Below are 16,797 nucleotides of genomic sequence, written 5' to 3'. Positions count from 1 at the left end.
GTCAGGAGTTTGAGACCAGCCTGACCAACATGGTGAAACCCCTTCTCTAAAAAAAAAAAAAAAAACACAAAAATTAGCTGGGCGCAGTGGTGCATGCCTGTAATCCCAGCTACTCGAGAGGCTAAGGCTGGAGAATCGCTTGAACCCGGGAAGCAGAGGTTGCAGTGAGCCAAGATTGCACCACTGCACTCCAGCCTGGGCGATAGAGTGAGACTCCGTCTCAAAAAAAAAAACAAAAACAAAAACAACAACAACAAAAAAAAAAAACATTACTGCAAGTTTCAAGCAGAGACAAGACTGTTAAAGGGAAATTAACTGATTTCACTCAAAGTTGGTGCAACCAAAGCTACCCAGTTCTTTTAGTGAGACCTCATTTTCCAAAGTCTGATGTTTGTGAATTCATATACAACATAACCAGGAAGTTTAGTCCTTGTCAGACATCAAATATTTTATTTTTAACATTTTTCACATTTTTTTTAATGCCCAATAGTCTAAACCTCCACTCCTGTAAAACAAACTTCTCAAGACAGATATGCACATACCTAGACACACACACACACACACACACACACACAGCCTCTAAACAATTTTGGGGAGGCCCAAAAAGAGACCAGTCTGTCAACTGCAAACATCATGCAACTTCTTTCATGTTCTTTTCCTTCTCTGAATCTTTATAATAAATTCCTACTTGTTGATGTGACGCCACTGATGTTGTTTAACTAACTAGGTTTACGTTACCTGCAACTAAAAAGGGAAAGGCTGGCCCAGAGATGTTACTTAGCCTACAAGAGGTCATAAGCAGCAATTGGGCTCAGTGGCTTATTACTGCCCACAGGAGTCATTCAGCACCAGTTACAACTAGGTGTGGTTTTCTGGAGTTTTTTGGATTTTGTTTTGTTTTGTTTTGGTAGTGGTCACAAAATACTCCACTTTACAGATCAATTTATTTGGTTATTTGGAGTTAACTTATTAAGATACAGTTCTCCCTGGGCCTATATCTTAGGGGAGTGGAGTGGGCATAGGGAGAGCGTTAGGAAAAATAGCTGATGCATGCTGGGCTTAATACCTAGGTGACGGGTTGCTAGGTGCAGGGGACCACCGTGACTCATGTTGACCCATGTAACAAACCTGCACATCCTGCACATGTTCCCCAGAACTTAAAAATAAAAAAGATACAGTTCTTAAGAATATACATTTCACAGGAATCACCCTGACTTTCATTTCCAGAAATATTATGGTAGTCATAGAGCAGTTGGCATATATCCTACACGTTTTGGGGGAAAAGTCATTTCCACTTTGCTAAATAGAGTTTTGGTCCAAAGACTCTAAACTCTTTATAAACCTGAATGCTGGCTCTACAGCCTCCACCTGTAGACTCCCTGCTTTTCAGGCCTGCCCTCTGGACTTGGACCTTCTTCCGGATGAGGCTCTTTCACAATCAAATGATGATTCCGCCCCTACACGTCTGATTGCAAAGCATATGGCTCTCACCTGATACTTACTGGGGAACTTAGTAATGAATAAACCATACTTCCATTCTGCCAAATGCTCCCTCAAAATACTCTATTAATATTTTACAATAATCTGATGAATGTGCCAACTAACTCTTCTTCCAAATTGTCCAAGTTCCATCCCTTCACAAGTTAGACCGCCAGAAAGCAAAGTATCTGGGCAATGTTCACCACCTACAGGAAAGACTTCATCTTAATATATGCAATCAGCCTTTCTAGGTCATGAACGGATGGTGCATTTAAAGAACTTAAATGTTAATCTTACAAAAATCAGAGCTTAGAATATTACCCACGAAGTCTCCGCATGTTTCCTGTACAAAGACCGTGACTGTAATTCCTGAGAAGCATGAACTCTGCTGATGAACTTATATAATTCTGCGGACAGAAGCTAAAAACCACACAAGCCAAAGTGATTTTTTTTCTTTTCTTTTCTTTTTAAACAGAGTCTCGATCTGGCGCCCAGGCTGGAGTGCAGTGGCACGATCTCGGCTCACTGCCACCTCCGCCTCCCGGGTTCAAGCGATTCTCCTGCCTCAGCCTCCTGAGTAGCTGGGACTACAGGCGCCTGACACCACGCCTGACTAATTTTTTGTATTTTTAGTAGAGACAGGGTTTCATCGTGTTAGCCGGGATAGTATCTATCTCCTGACCTAGTGATCTTGCCTGCCTCGGCCTCCGAAAACGCTGGGATTACAGGCGTGAGCCACTGCTTCCAGCCCGGCTTTTTTTTTTTTTTTTTTTTCTCTCTTAGCTTCCAGGAAATGTCAGCCGAAACCCACAGCCATACTATTTGGAAGAAGTGATTTATCTCAGGTTCCTGGTGGCATCCGCTTTCCTTCTTCCATCTTGATCAGTGGTTCTCAGACTTCGGTATGCACAAGGATGCTCTGAGAAGATTCTTGGGCCCTAGACTCTGATTCAGCGGGCCTATGGTGACGCCCAGGCCCTTTTGACAAGCGCCCAAAGTGCCCAAATTGCCTTTTGAGAAATGCTGACTTCGATGGTCTGGGTTGTTTTCCATTTAGATTTTTGTTGTTGTTGTTGTTGTTGTTGTTGTTGTTGTTTTATGTATTTAGAGACAGAGTTTTGCTCTTGTCACCCAGGCTGGAGTGCAATGGCACAATCCCGACTCACTGCAATCTCCGCTTCCTGGGTTCAAGCAATTCTCCTGCCTCAGCCACCCAAGTAGCTGGGATTACAGGCGCCCTCCACCACACCTGGCTAATTTTTATATTTTTAGTAGAGACAGGGTTTTGCCATGTTGGCCAGGCTGGTCTCAAACTCCTGACATCAGTGTTCCGCCTGCTTCGGCCTCTCAAAGTGCGGGGATTACAGGCGTGAGCCACCATGCCCAGCTTTTTGCTTTATTTTTAATAAAGGGGGACATGTGCAGTCGTTTTATAGGTGGAAAGGGAGATAGAAATCGTAAGGAAATGTGGTATTTTTAAAAACCAACTGAACTAGATTTAATTGTAATAACCAACACAAGGTGAATCGATTTAAATTATGATTCTAGTCAGAAAAATTCAGAATCAGTCTAGGATTAATTTTAGCATCTATCCTATCGAAGGAAAGTTCTAAGTTATCCTAAACTTAAAAAGAATTTAACTGAGTGATATAAAAGAGACATTTAAAGTAAATTTAAAGAGAATTTTCAGATTTCAAAAGTACCTCAGAAAATAATATTTATCAATGTGTCTATTTCTGTATTTGCTGCTCTGAGGGAAAAACTCTCTCAGTCCATGTTTTTCCTCTGCTCTCACACCATCACAACAGCAACACAGGAGGCTTCTGTGACCAAATGTGCAGGAGTTTTCCCCACACACCAAGGAGCGGACACCAGCTGGGTGTCGTGCAATTTGGTTCTGACACCATCCACCTGGAGATAGCATCAGATCCCACAGGCTGGGGGCTCAGTCCCTAAGACTGCCCCGTACACCCCAGATACGAGCCCAAGTCTTCTGACCATCGGAACTTCAGACCAACTGACTTCAAATCAGGGTTTCCAAGATCCCGTTTGGGTTTGATTAATTTGCCAGCATGGCTCACAGAACTCAAGGAAACACTTACTTAATGTCGGCTGGTTTGTTATAAATAATGTTACAAAGGATAACAAGGAAGAGATGGTCAGGCGAGGTATGGGGGAAGGGGCGTGGAGCTTCCATGTCCTCCCTGGGCACCACCCTCCAGGAAACTCCACATGTTCAGCTATCCAGAAGCTCCCTGAACCCAGTCCTCTTGGGGTTTGAGGGAAGCTTCATGACATCAGCGTTCCTTCCTCCAGGGTATTAATGGGACCCTCTCTGAAGAGATTCTTAAGACCCATGGCCAGAAAGTTGGGTAAAGACTAGAGTCCTGCCTTGGGGCAGGTGAAAGGAGGGCAAGAGAAGGTCAGAGAGATTCTGTTTCCTGAGCCCTAATGCACCCAACATTCTAACAAAAGACTGTAACAAGGGCTACAGGAATCATGAGCCAGGAATCGTGGCTCATCCATGAAAACCTCTATCTATCTATCTATCTATCTGTCTATCTATCTATCTATCCATTTATCTATCTATCTGTAATCCCAGAATTTTGGGAGGCCAAGGCTTGTGGAATGCTTGAGCCCAGGAGTTCAAGACCAGCCTGGGCAACATGGAGAGACCCTATCTCTACAAAAAATTTACAAATTAGCAGGGCATGATGGCACCCACCCATAGTCTCAGCTACTTGGGAGGCTCACACCACTGCATTCCAGGCTGGGTGACAGAGAGACACCTCATCTCTAAAAAAAATATATATATAACTTTATTTATTATATATATTTCTGAGACAGGATCTCCCTCTGTCACCCAGGCTAGGGTGCAGTGGTGTGTGATTTCAGTTCACTGTAACCTTGCACTTGTAGGCTCAAGTGATTCTTCCATCTCTGCCTCCTGGGCAGCTAGGACTACAGCTGTGCACCACTATGCCTGGCTAATTTGTTTTATTTTTTGTAGAGATGGGATAAAAGAATACTTCAAACACCACACACACACACACATTTGTCTTTTTAGATCATAAACATAGTTTAGACACTTTCATTCAGCATAAAATATATATCATTTTAACTAAAACCACTCATCCTCTTGAAATATTAACTATTCAATAGTTAATGTAAGCTAAATAAAAGGATTCTTTAAAAACAAACTGTGAGTGGATTATTTCTGCAGTACCACTTGAGAACTTAAAATATTGGATACATAATTGTCAAGTAAAGCACACACCAACAAAAATACACCTCATGAGACAGAGTTCTGAGGAGATGTTTTTTCCTGGCTTTTGCTTTGTTTGTTACCCACACCAGATACATAGGTTTCCCCATCTAAGAATCTACAGATAAACATGATCTAGAAGAATCCTCTAAGCCAAAACTTAAAAAAGACAAAATGACTTGTTGAGATGACTAACTCAAACTCTAGAATGAGAATATAAGCATGTTCTATGGCTGACCCGGAGGAAACACACACAGCAAACATGGAATTCTGATGGCTGCTCCTCCTCTGCCACTGTGCTAAAGACTATGTCTTCAGCCTAGTCCTCCTAGACCCGTTTGTCTTCTGTGTGACTCATGGTCACAAAACTTGTGTCCAAGGTCATCATGCACTGAAATGTTCATTTACTTGTTTAAGGTATCTTGCACATAGTTGATCATTTCAACAATTCTTTTAGACTTTTCAATCAAAATGGTGCACTGAGTTGATGCTTTGATTCGCCACTCTGTTCCATAAAGGAAGCAATGATAGCTAAAGACAGAAAAACAAACATATAAAGTTGAGCTCAACAGCAAGATAAAAATCTTCGTGGACCAGAAAAGAACATAAATGCAAAGCAGTGAACTGGGCTCGTTGAGGGTATACCAAAAGGACATGACAAGTTGAAAAGGCTCACACTAGCCAAAGATGGAACAACTGGGACACCGAAAAGAATGAGATCTACCAAAACTCTGCTGCACAGTAAAAGGAAAAAATCCAGAGTTGATAATGATACTTAAAGAAAAAAAAAATGGGTTGTCTTTTGAGGATGCTAGAGAATCAACTCATTATTCTAAGTCTGACAAATAAAGGAAAAGTATCAAGGATTTATCACAGCTTTTCTGCAGGAATTATACATCATGGGATCAGTAGTTGATACTGGAAAAATCTTTAGGAGAAGAATTCTACCCAATAAATAAGTAAGATGATAGAATTAGAATATCACCATTTAGCAACCCCTAATGAAGTAATAGATCTGAGCAGTCATTATCAATGCCTGCTAAAAACCAGCAGGAGAAAAGTTGATGACAAACTGCCTGATAAATCTTAATGTCATGAAAAATAGAAGCTCAGGTTCTTTGCCTTCTCTGGGATGCCATAGAATGTCTACGCCACCTATGAAGCATTCTTGCAAAATAAATAAATAAATAAATAAATAAATAAATAAATAAATGCCATATCTCATCAAGTCTCTTCTAGATCTATGACCATTTTACAGGTAATGGAGAGGGTGGAGGAACATATTAAACCACATCATGGAGGAAAACCAAAACTGCGCAACCATTTTCTTAACAAATAAAATAAGAGGAGAAATTCAAAAACATTCTATATGTTTGATAATTTTGAGAAGTAGTCTCAATTTCTTTAAATGTGATCACTGTATTATACTTATGCTTAAAGATTTCTGCTGAAGTTTTTACAGATAAAATGATACAATATCTAATTTTACTTCAAAAGAATGTATTGTGGGAGGCAGGAGGGGGTAAGAAAGGAAGTAAGACTGACCAAATGCTAATAACTCAAATGCTGAGAAGGCAAGATATAACTAAGATCGGAGCAGAACTGAAGGAGATTGAGACACAAAAAAACCCTTCAAAATATCAATGAATCCAGGAGCTGTTTTTTTGGAAAGATCAGTAAAATAGACCGCTAGCAAGACTAATAAAGAAGAAAAGAGAGAAGATTAAAATAGACGCAATAAAAAATGATAAAGGGGATATCACCACCGATCCCACAGAAATACAAACTACCATCAGAGAATACTATAAAAACCTCTATGCAAATAAACTAGAAAATCTAGAAGAAATGGATAAATTCCTAGACACATACACCCTCCCAAGACTATAACAGGAAGAAGTTGAATCTCTGAATAGACCAATAACAGGTTCTGAAATTTAGGCAATAATTAATAGCCGAACAACCAAAAGAAGTTCAGGGCCAGACAGATTCATAGCCGAATTCACAGCTGGAGTGCAATGTCGTGATCTCGACTCACAGCAACCTCCGCCTCCCGGGCTCAAGCGATTTCTCCTGCCTTAGTCTCCCAAGTAGCTGGGATTACAGGCACCCACCACCACAGCCGGCTAACTTTTTGTATTTTTTTTTAGTAAAGACGGGGTTTCACTATGATGGCCAGGCTGGACTCGAACTCCTGACCTCACGATCCGCCCTCCTCGGCCTCCTAAAGTGCTGGGATTACAGGAGTGAGCCACAGTGCCCAGCCTTATTTCTTATACCTTTCACTTTTTTGGCTTGGACCCCACCCCCAATAATATTTTGAATGAAAGTGGTGATAACAGACTTCTGTCTTGTCCTCAAACTCAAAGGGAAAGTATAATCTTTGCTGTGGGCTTTTTTGTAGTTACCCTTCATTAGACTGAGGAAGTGTCTGTCTATTCCTAGTTCACCCAGAAATTTTATCATGAATAAATGCTTACTTTCATCAAATGCTTACTCTACATCTGTTGAGAGAATTTTTGATAATGTCTCCTTTTCCATTCTTGGCATTGGTTATCTTTGCCTTACATATTTTCTTCTTGGTCTGCATTGCTAAAGATTTTATTAATTTTATTAATTTCTGATTTACTGATTTTTATCTATTGTACGTATTTTTATTTCACAGATTTCTCCTCTCTTTTTTTTTTTTTTTTTTTTTTTTCCTTCTCTGGGTATAATTTGCTTTTTTTTTCCACCTTCTTGGGATACAAGTTAGATTATTACTCAAATTCTCTTCTTTTCTAATATATTAGGCCATAAATTCCCTTCTTAGGATTACTTTAGTTGCATGCTATCATTTTTGATATGTCACAGTTTCACTGAGTTCAAAATATTTTCTATTGTTCACTGTGATTTCTTCTTTGTTTCATGGATTCTTCAGAACTATAATCCTTAATTTCCAAATACATGGGGGATTTTGTAGTAATGCTTCTCTAATTAATTATCTAGGTACCTTTCAAGTTTGTATTATGATCAGAGGATGTATTCTGTTTAATTTCAAATATTTGAAATTTGCTTTAAGACCCATATTCAATTTTTTAAAAAATTTTCCATGTGTGTTCGAAAAGAATTCTACAGGTGTTCACTGCAGTATTCTATATGACATGTAAGTCAAGTTTACTAATAGTGTTATTCAAAATTTCCATACCTTGACAATTGTTTTTCTGCTTGTTCTATCAATTACTGAGAGATCTCCAACCACTTGTTATTCTATTACTTTTAGTTTCTCTCAATTTTTACTATATATATTTTGAGACTAGGTTATTACATGCAAAATTAAGATTACTTCCTAGTACATCGAACACTATCATCTTTTACTTTCAACTTTTCTGTATCCTTGTTTTCGATATTGCTATGGCTTGAATATGGTTTGTCCTCAACAAAACTCATGTTGAAATTTGAACTCAAATGTGGCAGTGTTGGTAGGTGGGGCCTACTGGGAGGTATTCAAGTTACAGGTGTAGATTCCTCATGAATAGATTAATGCCCTCCAACGGTGGTGAGTTCTTACCCTCTCAGTAATGAATAAGTTCCTGAGAGAGCAGGTTGCTAGGGTCTGCCTTCCTCGGTTTCTCTCTCTCTTGCTTTTCTTGCTTTCCCTCTCACTGTGTGATCTCTTTGCATGTGCCTGCTTCCTTTCCACTTTCTGCCATGACTTGAAGCAGCCTGAGCCACTCAGCAGATGCAGCTGCTCAATCTTGAACCTTCCAGCCATCAGAATCATGAGCCAAACAAACCTCTTTTCTTTATAAATTGCCCAGCTACAAGTATTCTGTTATACAACACTAAATGGATTAAGACAGATGTGTTTCTTGAAAATACCATCTATTTGGGTTTAAATTATTACACAATTGACAATTTTAGTTCATTTACATTTGATGTGATGACTGATTCTTTTAGATTTAATGTAATGACTGATTATTTTAAATTTTAAGTCTGGAATCTTACTCAATAATTTTCGCTGAACCTACCTGTTCCATGGTTCTTTTTCTCTTCTTTTCCACTTTCCAAATTCATTTGAAAAATTCTATTATTCCAGCTTTTCTTCTATTCATTTAGAAGTTTTGTGTCCTTCTAGTTGTGTCTTTTGATAGCAATATGCATCCTTTGGCTTAACAAAATTTAATACTAATTTCTGCTTTTACCCTCTGATAGATAAGACTTTAGAATACTTTAACTCCATATATCTGCCCTTAAAAATGTACATGGCTTTTTTATATATTTTATATATTTTTATTTGTTTATTAAAGCCCCACAAGATATTATTATTACTATTGTATTCAATTAATATTTATTTAAATTTACCCATATGTTTTCCTTTTTCTTCTTTTGATCTTCATTCTTCTCTTTATCTCCAAACCTTCATCTGGGTATTCTTTATTTTTAATTTACATGGGTACATAATAGGTGTGTATATTTATGGGGTATGTGAGATATTTTGATACAGACATACAATGTGTAATAATCACATTATGATAAATGAGGTATTCATCACTTCAAGCATGTATCATTTCTTTGTGTTACAAACATTCCAATTATACTCTTTTAGTTATTTTTAAATGTACAATAAATTATTGTTGACTGTAGTCACTCTGTTGTGGTAACAAATACTAGATCATATTCATTCTATCTAACTATATTTTTGTACCCATTATCCCCCCTACACTTCTTCCCAACCCCCACACTTCTCCCAGCCTCTGCTAACAATCATTCCACTCTCTATCTCCATGAATTCAATCGTTTTAATTTTTAGCTCCCACCAATGAGTGAGAACATGCAAAGGTTGTCCTTCTGTGCCTGGCTTATTTCACTTAATCTCCTCCAGTTCCATCCACGTTGTTACAAACGACAGGGTCTCATTCTTTTTTATGGCTGAACAGTACTCCATTGTGTACAAGTATTGCATTTTCTTTATGCATTCATCTGTTGATAGACACTTAGGTTGCTTCCAAATCTTGGCTATTGTGAACAATGCTGCAACATGGGAGTGTAGATATCTCTTTGACATACTGATTTCCTTTCTTTTGGGTATATGCCTAACATTGGGAGTGCTGGATCATATGGTAGTTCTATTTTTAGTTTTTTGAGGAACCTCCATACTGTTCTCCATAGTGGCTGTACCAATTTACATTCCCACCAACAGTGTACAAGGGTTCCCTTTTCTCTACATCCTCAGCAGTATTTGTTATTCCGTCTTTTCATTAAAAACCATTTTAACTGGGGTGAAATATCTCTTTGTAGTTTTGATTTGCATTTCTCTGATGATCAGTGCTGTTGAGCACTTTTTCACATGCCTGTTTGCCATTTGTATGTCTGCTTTTGAGAAATATCTATTCAGATCTTTTGCCAATTTTTAAATCAGGTTATCGGATTTTTTCTTATTGGGTTGAGCTCCTTATGTATTCTGGTTATTCATCCCTTGTCAGGTGGATGCTTTGCAAATATTTTCTCCCATTCTCTTAGTTGTCTCTTTGCTTTGTTGATTGTTTCCTTTGCTGTGTGGAAGCTTTTTAACTTGATGTGATCCCACTTATCCATTTCTTCTCTGGTTGCCTGTGCTTGTGGAAATATTTGCCCAGACCAGTGTCCTGGAGAATTTTCTCCATGTTTTCTTTTAGTAGTTTCATGATTTTAGGTCTTAGATTTAAGTCTTTAATACATTTTTATTTGATTTTTATATATGGTGAGAGAGAGTGGTCTGATTTCATTCTTCTGCATATGGATATACAGTTTTCCCAGCACCATTTATCGAAGAAACTGTCCTTTCTCCAATACATGTTCTTGGCACCTTTGTTGAAAATGAGTTCACTGTAGATGTATGGATTTATTTCCGGGATCTCTATTCTGTTCCATTGGTGTATGAGTCTGGTTTTTTTATGATTTTTTTCCTTAATAGCAAAATAATATATGTCTTGAAAAACATGGAAAATGCAGGATAGAATATACAGAAAATACAATTGAGAAGCTTTATGAGCATTTTGATCATCAAACTGCAAGTCACAGTTGCCCTGTCTCTTGCAGATGACCCTTATGCATCACCCTGTTCCTGAGGACAACCCTGAAGATGAGTCTTCATTGAGCGCCTTCTGGAGGTTGGGAGCTTTTAGAGCAAGGCTTTGCAATGTAGCAGGAGGTAGCTGTGGTCTTACTTGTTTCCACTTGTAGGAACTAGGCTTCCAAGAGGCTAACTTATGACCAATGCCACACAGCTGGTAAACAATGATTCCAATGGTCTGGGGGTCCCTAGGCCTCGTTCTCTCTACTTGGGGCTTTCAGTTCCCTCAAGCCTGATTATCTGCCCTCTTCAAAGTGCTGCTCAGAGGGTCCGGGGCTCAACAATAAAAGGTGGGATGGGTCCCAGGGATAGATGAGGCGGTCACACCCACCAGTCCATGGACTCTTTGGGACAAGCCCTGACGATGACCCTACAGTGAAGCAGACCCTTACCCAGGGTCCTCTTGGCCTCCTGACTCTCCCACCCCAGCCACCGCAGCTCAAGGACTCGGAACTTGGACTTGGTGAGGCAGGAGGAGAGAATTTCCGTGGAGAAGGGCATTTCCAGGGTGATGAGGAGACCCTGCCGGCACAGACTCTCCAAGAGCTGACATTCCCTCCAGGACAGCCACGCCAGGGGCAGAGAGGCCCCTTAAGATCAGCCTGATCTTGCGCATGTCTCAGGGGTAGCAGCTGATGGCCAGTAGGGTGCTGTCGCAGAGAGGGTACAGCCCAGCACCTCAAGCCCCTGCAGGGGCGTCCAGCCACTGCTCCCTTACGCGGTAGGTGCAGCCCCACCAGAGAGCGCAGGGCCTGGAAGCCTGACAGGCTCTGCTGGTGCTCGTCGCTGAAGGCAGGGACGCAGTTCAGCATGATGCATTCGAGCAGGGGCAGCACAGTGGGATTCGGCTGCCTGAGGAGCTAGACCATGGAGATCTCGCAGCTGTGCAGCTCCAGGGTTCTCAGGGCGCTGGGCAGGCTGGTGATGGGCACCGTGCTCAGGTCGGCTGCGTGCAGGCAGAGGAGCTTCAGGTTGGGGCACTTCTGGCCCAGAGATCTCATCAAGAGAGGAGACAACTGGGGGGCCTGGAGCCAGAGAACAGGTAGCCGCCCATCTGCAGGGAATGGAGGCAGGATGCCATGTACCTGCCAAGCAGGTGCCACATGACTTTAAATAGCACCGTGTAGAGCGTAAGGTCGACGTGTCACCACAGCCACCGTCGTCCACCAGCCTCTTCCAGCGGTGACAGACCCTGAGGAAAGGGATCTGCGGTGAGAACGACCCAGGCCCCCGGCGGGACCCGCATCTCCAGGTACCAGGTGCGCCCTCCGCCCGGCCTTCCCCGCCCCCACCCCGCCCCGTCCCCCGAAGGCGGGGACGGGACTGCACCTGGAGACCCGGATCTGGTCCCAGACCGGGAGGTAAGAAAAGCTCTCTGGAGCTGTGTCTGTGTTTATGCCACTACTGTGCCCTTTGGGTTACACTAGATCAGTATAATATGAAGTCAGATAATGTGATTCCTCCAGTTTTGTTCTTTTTCTCAGGATAGCTTTGGCTATTCTGGGTCTTTTGTGGTTTCGTATACATTTTAGGATTTTTTTTTCTATTTCTGTGAAGAATGTCATCGGTATTTTGATAGGGACCGCATTGAATCTGTAGATTACTTTGTAGCTTGGACATTTTTAAAATACTGCTTCTTCCAATCCATGAACATGGAATATACTTCCTTTTTTTGTGTCCTCTTCAATTTCTTGCATCAGGGTTTCATAGGTTTCATTGTAGACATCTTTTACTTCTTTGGTTAAGTTTATTCCTAGTTATTTCATTTTTATTTGTAGCTATTGTAAATGGGATTACTTTCTTGATTTTGTTTTCAGACTGTTTGCTGTCAGCATATAGAAATGCTACTGGTTTTTTGTACGTTGATTTTTGTATCCTGCAACTTTACTGAATTTATTTATTAGTTCTAATAGTTTTGGGATGTATTTTTTTAGTTTTTTCAAATATAAGATCATATCGTCTGCCAACAGGAATAATTTCACTTCTTCCTTTCAAGATTGGATTCCCTTTATTTTTTTTCTCTTGTCTGATTGCTCTAGCTAGGACTTCCAGTACTATGTCGAATAACAGTGGTGAAAATGGGCATCCTTGTCTTGTTCCAGATCTTAGAGGAAAGGCTTTCAGTTTTTGCTGTGCAATATAGCCATTTGGGTGTTCTTTAGACAGAAGGAAAATCTTCTATCTAGAATAATTTTCCTTCTTTCTAAAGAATAACCTTTAGAATTTTCATTTGTGTGAGTCTGCTAATGACAAATTTTCTAAAGTTAGTGCTTGCTTGAAAGGTCTTTACCCTCGTTAAAGGAAAATATTTTCATTAGGCTTAGAATTTAAGGTTGGCAGTTTTCTTTTTCAGCACTTCAAAATATGATCCCATTGTCTTCTGGTTTCCACCATTTCTGTCAATTGTGAATTAAATTGTTGCTTCTTCAAAGGCAATCTTTTTTTTAACCTGGCATTTTATTTTTAAACTTTGGTTTTTGGTAATATTTTCATGATATACCTAAATGATTTTATTTATATTTATCTTGTTTTGGATTTATAGGGCTTCTTGTGGCTTGATGAATTTCGTTAGTTATGGGAAATTCTTATCTCTAATTTATTCAGATTTTGCTTCCACCCCATCCCCTTTCTCCTCTTTTTATGTAACTATAACTAGTCATAAGGTAGAGCTTTTCACTTCGTCCTCATGGTTTTCACCCCATTCTCATTTTCCATCCTTTTTGTACCTCCGTATTTCCTTCTGGATATTTTCTTTAACCCATCAGCCTGTTCCTAATTCCCTCATCAGTTGTGTCAATCTGCTCTTAAACCCGACTACTGAGATTTTCCTATTTCTGTCATTAAATTTTCTCTACCAGATTTTCTGTTTGATTTTTTATTTATAGTTTCCACATCTGAAGAAATTCTCAATCTCATTCTTTGCCATCTTCACCAAAGTACATTTATTTAAAATTCTATATCTGATCATGTCAACGTCTGGAGCCTTTGTGAATCTATTTTCATTGTGCTATCTTTGTCAGCTTTCACTTATGCCTCCTATCTAGATTTTTTTTTTTTTTAGTATGCCCTGAATATTGTATTTACAAAATTCCTTGTAGAAGTAACTTAAGGCCTTAAATGATGATACTATGTTTCTCTAGGAGAGATTTAATTTTCCTTAGCTGGTGCCTGGGGATCACCTGCAAGGATCAACTTCTCATTTGCCTTTCCATGCTTCTAGAGTGCAACCCTTTGTGGTTCCAACCCAAACTGGGGAAAAGAACTACTAGAACTCTTTCTCAACTTTGGTGGGCCCTGGACACCAATCCCTGTTGCTTTAGCTTCAAAGGGCATCAAAACCATTACACACTGCCTGTAATCTCAGCCCTTTGGAGGCCAAGGCAGGCAGATCATTTGAGGTCAGGAGTTCGAGACCAGCCTGGCCAATATAGCAAAACCCCATCTCTACTAAAAATAGAAAACTTAGCCAGGCATGGTGGTGCACACCTGTAATCCCATAATCCCAGCTACTAGGGAGGCTGAGACAAGAGAATCTCCTGAACTCTGGAGGCACAGAGGTTGCAGTGAACCGAGATCACGCCACTGCACTCCAGCCTGGGCAACAGAGTGACTCTGTCCGCCCCCAAAAAAACCGTTACACACCCACTTGACCTCTCAGACTCTATTACCAGGAAAAGAAGAAAAGAAGCCCCAGCTACAGGATCATCTCTCCGAGCCTTGCCCCATCTCTAGATCCTGGCCTTGGGATCGTCACTATCTTGTTAGCTCTCTGGGATCTTTAAGCAGAAAGATGTGCTTCATTTGTTGGCTTGTTTTCAAATTGTACTCAGCAGAAGGGTCAATCAGAGCTACTTTCTCTACCATTACTGAAGGCAGAATGCACTTAAATATAATTATCTTCTTTACTTTTAATTTTAAATAAGAGGAGCTAGGAAAACAAAAAGCTTCCTAATTCTTCCTATTCCCAAATGGTTCCTCAATTTGTAATTACTTAATCTAGAGGAACTAAATACTCATATGACCAAATTAATTTCTTTTAGAACGCATTAATTCAAAGAAGTGGTCATATCAGAATATTAATGTGACTTTCACTTCAATCAAAACTGTGCTTCATAGCCACAAAGTTTATCATCACTGATATAACCATAAGAATACTAGATATACACCCCGTAAGAAAAATTTAACTTTGAGTTGTTCATTGAGATTATGATTTTTTTTTTTTTTTTTTTTTTTTTTTGAGACGAAGTCTCGCTCTGTCGCCCAGGCTGGACTGCAGTGGCCGGATCTCAGCTCACTGCAAGCTCCGCCTCCCAGGTTTACACCATTCTCCTCCCTCAGCCTCCCGAGTAGCTGGAACTACAGGCGCCCGCCACCTCACCCCGCTAGTTTTTTGTATTTTTTAGTAGAGACAGGGTTTCACTATGTTAGCCAGGATGGTCTCGATCTCCTGACCTTGTGATCCACCTGTCTCGGCCTCCCAAAGTGCTGAGATTTGAGATTATGATTTTAATAAAACAGATTAAAGATATTTCAAAGCTTGTGTAACTATTTTAAACTTTTCAAAATCATTACATAAGTATAGTAGCTCAAGCACTATCTAATTCAAAATTGCCATTCCTGTCCAATAATGAGTTTTTCCAATTTTACTCTACTCAAATTTTAACCATTTAAGAAAAGCTGATTTAAACAAAAAACATATTTTATGATCAGAAAACTTTGATCTTTAGAACCTCTTCAAGTTAGCATTTGAGACTAAGAAATTGCTTTTTAATCTTTCAAATTCATTCACCATTTAACAAACATTTGTTGAGCACCAACTATACGTCAAACATACAAGTATATTACAAAGTTCCTTTTAAAAATATATCAGACTCTTGCTTATTTACTTTGCTGATTTATGTGCCATGTTAAACATTACTATCTGTAATACAATCAGTGAAAAGAATATTTCCCAGTTCTCTGTGTAATGTGTCTTTTTAAGACAGCCTTGAAATTTAATCCAATGTCTGCATTACCTTCCTCATAAAAGGGGACAAATGCAATTGATAGTAAATGACATCAACATTCTTTTCTACTCACCCAGCAAAAATTATGACCTGTGGTTGGAATATTTCTAAAGCAAGTCTATAACTAACTGAAACTTGTCTCTACAGCAGGGTTCATTTGAGAAGTGGATAAGGATTGCAGAAGTAACAGATTAGGTATCTGGCTTGCCAGAGTCATAGATGCCCTCTTAAGTGAGGAAATGAAAGTTGAATGAATGTTAGGAAAGTTTTAAGGTCCCAGCTAGCTAAGGCCAACTCAAGTCCAGAATCCATTTCTATAGCTAAGGCCAACTCAAGTCCAGAATCCATTTCTATAGCTAAGACCAACTCAAGTCCAGAATCCATTTCTATAGCTAGGGCCAACTCAAGTCCAGAATCCATTTCTATAGCTAGGGCCAACTCAAGTCCAGAATCCATTTCTATAGCTAGGGCCAACTCAAGTCCAGAATCCATTTCTATAGCTAAGGCCAACTCAAGTCCAGAATCCATTTCTATAGCTAGGGCCAACTCAAGTCCAGAATCCATTTCTATAGCTAAGGCCAGCTCAAATCCAGAATCCATTTCTATCTCCCAGGTCAATCTTTTTTGTAGCACACAATGAAATTGAGCATATTGATTCTATAACTGATAGCTTCTGAATGGGTTTTCACTGGTGTGTATATACAAATAATTTTGTTGAATGTTTTGAGGTCTGGGGGTCCTTTTCTTTTTATCATTTCAGACAGAATAGAGAAAACACCAATTTCTGAAGACCTATAATCATCAAGTAGGCTCATGTTCAAGTTGGGAAGACTCTTTTTATCATTTTGTGTCTATAAGAAATTCAGCAGTATCTGAGATGGTTCAGATGAACCTTATGTTCATTTTTATGTTTCTTTAATAGCATAATAAATAGGCTGGGAGGAAAGAGGGAAGCA

General features: G+C 39.7%; 1 pseudogene; it reads right to left on the bottom strand.

The window, feature by feature from the left end:
- Positions 1–11,156: 11,156 nt before the first annotated feature.
- LOC102115919 (F-box/LRR-repeat protein 12-like) lies at positions 11,157–16,441 on the bottom strand (annotated as a pseudogene).
- Between the last annotated feature and the right edge of the window lie 356 nt (positions 16,442–16,797).

This window comes from Macaca fascicularis, chromosome 13 (assembly GCF_037993035.2).
Source record: "Macaca fascicularis isolate 582-1 chromosome 13, T2T-MFA8v1.1".
NCBI lineage: Eukaryota > Metazoa > Chordata > Mammalia > Primates > Cercopithecidae > Macaca > Macaca fascicularis.
Note: the sequence above shows the minus strand (reverse complement) of the source record. Positions and strands in the feature narration are given on the sequence as shown.